Consider the following 6,000-nt stretch of genomic DNA (forward strand, 5'->3'; position numbering starts at 1 on the left):
CCTTTTTCCATACCCATGTGCACATATGTCAAATTTTTAGTGTTTATCAATTTAGTTTGCCAGGGTACTACATGGTCTAATGACATTAGTCTTTCATTTATAAGTAAAACGTCCCAAGTCTGATTGAATGTACATACAAATAATTTGTTGTGAATTCTCAATTGTTATGTATTCTATGAATTTAATGGACAAAAAGAAAGTGTAGGGTTACTCTTTTTTCTTGGGTCAAGAAACACAACTTACAATAAGCAGAGGAATTTGTTCACAATTACCACATATTGTTTTCCAATATTAGCTTTGCTTTGTTGTAGGGATAAATCATGTTAATCACCCTGGTGGTCCTAGCTAGTGATTATTTGGTTGAATAAAAGGTCTACTAGATTAAATTTAGACAGATGAGATTCATAGGCTAATCCTTATATTACACTGAAGTAATAATGCAATGCCACAAAATTCACATAAGCACATCAAGCATCACAGTATGTACAATAATAACATAATGAATATGAGTACAAAGTTTAGAGATGACTGGAACAAGAACTTGAAGATTTCGAATGGAGGACTTCTGCAAAATACTTAAGTGAGCTCTTAATGGGAAGACGGAAAGAATGCTTTTTCTCACGTATAATTGCTTCTACAGAGACCTCCTTTTATACTGTTCATAGTATCTCAACCAGACAACCACCATCCCATCAAAGGTGCATTAAGTCTTACTCCAACTTTGCCACTAAACCACATTACTCACAACATGCCTAATATCAAGGGTAATTCAACTTTCTTGTCTTCCATTCATTCTAGATAACACAAGAATTAGTCAAGGGTTAAAATTACATATTTCTTAGTAACTTATTCTGCTTAGTCATAGTTACTGTTAATACTTGAGGTAATTAATTGGTTGGTCACTACTACACAAAGTAAATCAGACAACAGTCAAAAGCCTGTTGTCTGAATGAAAATGGAGATGTTGTAAACTGGCGTGTTGTCTGATCTCCCCCATCAGGCAACATTCTTTTTTAATTGTCTCTCTGGTCATTCACACAACATGTGTATCTAAATATGTGTTGTCTAAATTTACCAAATTTCGATTCATGACAGTAGTCTGTTGTCGGGTATGGACTCAGACAACAGCTTACTGCAAGGGTGTTGAGTGAAATTCACCAAACACAACAATCTTTCCAAGCCGGTGTTGTCTCCTAAATATCTTCAACGACAATATTGCACGAGACTTGATGTGTGAAGTAAACATCAAACAAGCATTTTCGATTACCAGATGTTGTGTCAAATGCATTACAAATATCAATTTGCTCGAAATGGTGTTGTCTTGCATGAATCTCAGACTACACTTCCGATTACCTTATGTTGTCTGCATCTTATCTAAGATAACAATTATCTGGATTTCGGTGTTGTCTGAAATTCAATTCGTATGACAATCTCTTGGATGCATGTGTTGTACCGGATGAATTTCAGACCACACATTTTATTTTTCTTGTTGTCTGAATTAACGTTATAAAACAAGTTTGAGGATGCTAATGTTGTCTGAATGTTATTTAAGATAACATTTGATGTTGATGAATTTGTTGTCTTGAATGAACCTCATACCACACTTTGCTAGACGCCGATGTTGTCTGAATAGCTTTAAGATGACAAGTTGCTAGATAAAAATGTTGTCTAAATTTTCCTCAGACAATATGTGTTATGTCTTTTTGGACTTGTGTTGTCTGATATTTTGCATAATCCAAAATTTCAAGCACTTTGGACTTTCCTGACATAATCCAAGCAACCAACATCAACCAAAATGATATATATACATATTCACCAAAAGACATGTAGAACGATAGCAACCAAAATTTCAAGCATTCTGGACAACCTTGACATAATCCAAGCAACCAACAGCAATCAAAAGTCATTTTCACCAAAACATATGAAACACAACAGCAACCAAAATTTCAGTAACCATATTCCAAGCAAACTCCTATCATTTTTCGAATGTTTGCCATGCCGACAGAGTTTCGGGTAGAATTTCCATAGATCAAGTTGATAACAAGGCAGATTACTATTTTATCATTTCAATATTGACATCATTCCAGAAATTTCCAATTAAATTTCTCACCTTTTCTCTTTGTACCAGAGAACCTACTTGAGCCAAAGCATGCCTTCATATATCCCCAACCACTGGTTAGCAGACCAAACTGTACAAAATTGAAAGCCTAGAGGTTTCATAGTGCTAGTTCAAATGTTGGAGCTGTAGTCAAACCATAAATAAGAAACGTGAGTAATCCTGAAGGAACATGAAAAATGAATGAGACCCAAGTTCATGAGGATGAGCAGTTTAAACACTACAGAGGAAGAGCAGTTTAAAACAATATCCTAGAAAACAGACCATTGTAAACAGACCAATATATAGTTTTCGTGCTCCCACTGCACAAATCGGGAAATCAAAAGTACCCAGACATAGAGAATTTAATAAATGCATCTACTCATAAGTCCTCTTCTTGAACAGGACATGTAAAGACCTTCTTCCATAAACAAGATTTACTTGTTACTTTGAAAACTAGAACCACCGTACACAAAAACATGCGATTAACTCAACTATAAACAACAAGACTTTAGTGAACCCAAAATATCTGTATAGAACAAGGCTCAAGCATAAGCATCACAAGACAGCAGTTCAATTCTTGAGGTGAAAAAGCAGATTTTCCCAAAAAGATGTTGCCTTCAAGTTTGAGATTTATTACATATACCATAAAGCTACTACAAATTTCTACTGACATTCTCTAATCGAATTGCTTAGTTAGCACAAGCTCAAATCACATATATTATATACAAACTAAAAAGCAAGCAAAATTTGACTATTTTACACACTGAGTGACTGAGCTGATAGTGTAGCTTATCCTATACAACTTTGAAAAATTCAACAACAATGCAACACTAGAGAAATGAAATTAGAAACCTGAAACACTTGGCTGAACAGTTACCCATCCAATGCCCAATTTCTAGTCTTTTCAGATGCTCAACTTTGTAGCAGCTAGCGGCTGCGAATTGGCAATAAGTATGACCTAAATTTCTTGAGCAAAACAATTATCAGTTCCCCACACTAAGTTTTGAGTATCTTTTATAGTTGTACGAAGTATAGAGTACAACTAGCAAATTGGCAGGCAAAGTGTGAAATTTTTTAAACAGGCTTGAACTGAAACTCACCTTGCACCATCCACTACACAAACACCACAAGTACATGTTGGTGCAGACTCATCCTCGTAATAGTGGACCTGTTTTAGAAAAAGAATTAGTAGTGAAGGGAGATATAAGTTAGAGCAAATCTGGTGGAAAACTAAAATTACTTATTGAAGAAAACGTTTAGGCATCGCAGAAAGTAAAAAGAAATTAGTTTATGCCTTTATGGTGAATCATAACAATTAAAGAAGGATGTAAATGATCGGATTACTTGAGCATCACAGAAAGCAATTCATTTAGTACCTGGGCAACTCAAATGGAGTTTTGAGTAGCACCTGCAACAATGAAAAGTTTCATTCTTAGTCATCATAAATAGTAACTTAAGATATCCACAATAACAACATTCAAATCCAAAACCAAGTGTAATCCATGTTTTACCTCCAGCAGTGTACCCCATGTTAGGGTTAGAAGCAAGTTCCTCATACCTGAGATATACATCCATGTTTGCAGTTACAATTTCATAGCATATCATGAACAAAAGAAAATGTTCATACACAAAAGAGTGGCGTAGATAATATAATTAACGTTATCTACAGCTACGAAAGTTTCCAGCAGTACCATATAATTGACCCACCAATAAATGTTCCAGAAGTACCATATAATTAATGTTGTAGATAATGCTACTGAATTTCGATGACATGCATGCACACCTAAAAACAAAAAAACAAAAACGAAGAAACCACCACCAAGAGTATCTATATGCACACCTAACAAAAGTCATGACCTTTTTCATTTCCCAATTAGCATCAGCATCATATGAACATAATACCAATATAAAATTTGAGATTATACTAGCACAGTACCTAAATAGCATTGAATTTGAGTAATTGATCCAATTAAGTAGAACCATACCAGCAGGCTTCCCAGCAATTTCAACACTAGATTTCTTTGCCTGAAACAGAATGAACCCGATCACTGACTTTGACCAAGTCTGCGTATTCAAGACTGAAAATTGATAAAGACCTAGAGATTTAAATGGACGGGTTAGTTGAAATTTTATCTCAATTAGAGCTAGAGCTCCAAAGAGGACCAGAGTGCAGATTCATCAGTTACCATCATATACTATTAAACCTAGAGGATACAATTGTATCTTCACTGACTGTACTCAGCTAAATCAATTCTCTAAAGGGCAACATTTAAATTATATCTATCAAGGCAGCTTATATTTTGTATCTACTTACCACCTAAAGAAACTTTTATTGTTAGAGTTAACAGTCCTCACAGTAATCCAAATTATCATAGAGCTCTTACCTGAAGTAACAAAGTCTTTAAGGCATATATGATCATGCAGTACCTGTGAACTCTACCAAATTTTCTAGGCTGTAATTGATTCCTCAAGGGCTCCTCCATTCAAATCCCCATACACATATACTGCCAAGTTCAAAGAAGAAGAAAAAACTCATATAGTGCAGAACTCATATAGTACAGAAAAGGAAGCAACACTAAGACAAAAATATTGACTTTATCTTCATGTAGATTTGTATGTGTTTAGCTTCAGATACAGATTCAAAGGGGGCAAACATTCTTGTTTTTTTTTTCTTTCATAAGAAAAAAAGAAGAAGAAGCAATTTCAGAGGATAGGGGAATGATAGATGGAAACAGACAATTAGTTCTAGTACTAGCTAAACCACACCACGATTGAAATACCTAAGTTCTCTGATCCTGATTATTAGATTTGACCAATTCAAACTAAGAGTATCAATAAAAAGAAATTTAAAAAAAGTTTTGTTCTATGTTCTTTCACATAGATGCAACAAAAAGAAGAAAAAGAAAGACTCACCATCTTAAAGTGAATCTGGGGCCCAGATCACTTCAAAGTTGTGCAAAGTGAATTTGCTGATCACACATATTGAAGGATTGATCTTGCAGAAGATAGGAGCAAGCAGAGAGATTCTTAAGACTGAGATGGCTCCATTGAAATACTTTCCTGAACACAATAAGAAAGTAGTTTTGCAAAATACCAACTGAATTAAAACAAGAGAAAGAAACACACTCTAGGAGAATAGATAAATAATGAGTGTATGGATATGCACCTTGACATTTTCCTTTCCAAATAGCATTCTGGACCTAGATTTTTTCGCAGCATTCTGGTTTCTTAATCCCATTCTCTGCCTCACTGGTATTCAAAAAGAAAATAACTTACTAATTTACAAACTAAAACTACAAAGAAGTAAATAACTCGTGTTTGTGTACATTTTGACCAATCTTACTTTGTAGAACCAAGCAAATGGACTGGAGATTCATCCACCTCAACTGGTCTTTTGGTCATTCTTCTAGCAACAGATATAGCTTATCATCCTTCTAGCAAACAACAAAGAATGGTTTTAACTTTTAACTTAGAAAAATGCATTTCAGAAATACTATCAGCCATTGACAAAATACTAACCTTGATAAGACGACATTAGCTAATATTTTCCCTTTCATGCCCTAAGACTTCTAATCAAAAGAACAACAGAACCCACAAAAAAGAAAAAAGGAAAAAAAGAAAAAAAAATCGATTATTTGATTTCTGATAAAAGTAGAGGAAAACAGAAAGATCAAAGCTCAATTCTCACACTCGGAATTCAAACTAAGAAAGCCAAATTTCTCTACTCCACTCCAATCGTGTACAAATTCTGGTTCTTTCTCAATATCCAAGTAACATAATAAATCCCAAAGAAAAACATCAAACACTTTGTCCAGAATCAAAGACGCAACAAAACCAAAAACGAAGTCAGAAAAGAAAAAGGGTAGTATGCAGTCTTGTACTGAATAGAGAGACAACCTACC

General features: G+C 34.5%; 2 long non-coding RNA genes across 2 annotated transcripts; both read right to left on the reverse strand.

Annotated features, from left to right (window-relative positions):
* Positions 1–2,128: 2,128 nt before the first annotated feature.
* LOC133742287 (uncharacterized) lies at positions 2,129–4,161 on the reverse strand. The gene is made up of 6 exons (XR_009862468.1): positions 4,035–4,161; positions 3,610–3,656; positions 3,475–3,506; positions 3,199–3,266; positions 2,951–3,056; positions 2,129–2,242 (listed from the first exon to the last, which is right to left on the reverse strand). It is a non-coding gene; the product is annotated as an uncharacterized LOC133742287 (long non-coding RNA).
* Positions 4,162–5,043: 882 nt separating this feature from the next.
* Positions 5,044–5,661, reverse strand: LOC133743279 (uncharacterized). The gene is made up of 4 exons (XR_009863040.1): positions 5,618–5,661; positions 5,442–5,529; positions 5,265–5,347; positions 5,044–5,158 (listed from the first exon to the last, which is right to left on the reverse strand). It is a non-coding gene; the product is annotated as an uncharacterized LOC133743279 (long non-coding RNA).
* Between the last annotated feature and the right edge of the window lie 339 nt (positions 5,662–6,000).

This window comes from Rosa rugosa, chromosome 4, assembly GCF_958449725.1.
Source record: "Rosa rugosa chromosome 4, drRosRugo1.1, whole genome shotgun sequence".
In the NCBI taxonomy this organism is placed as follows: Eukaryota; Viridiplantae; Streptophyta; class Magnoliopsida; order Rosales; family Rosaceae; genus Rosa; species Rosa rugosa.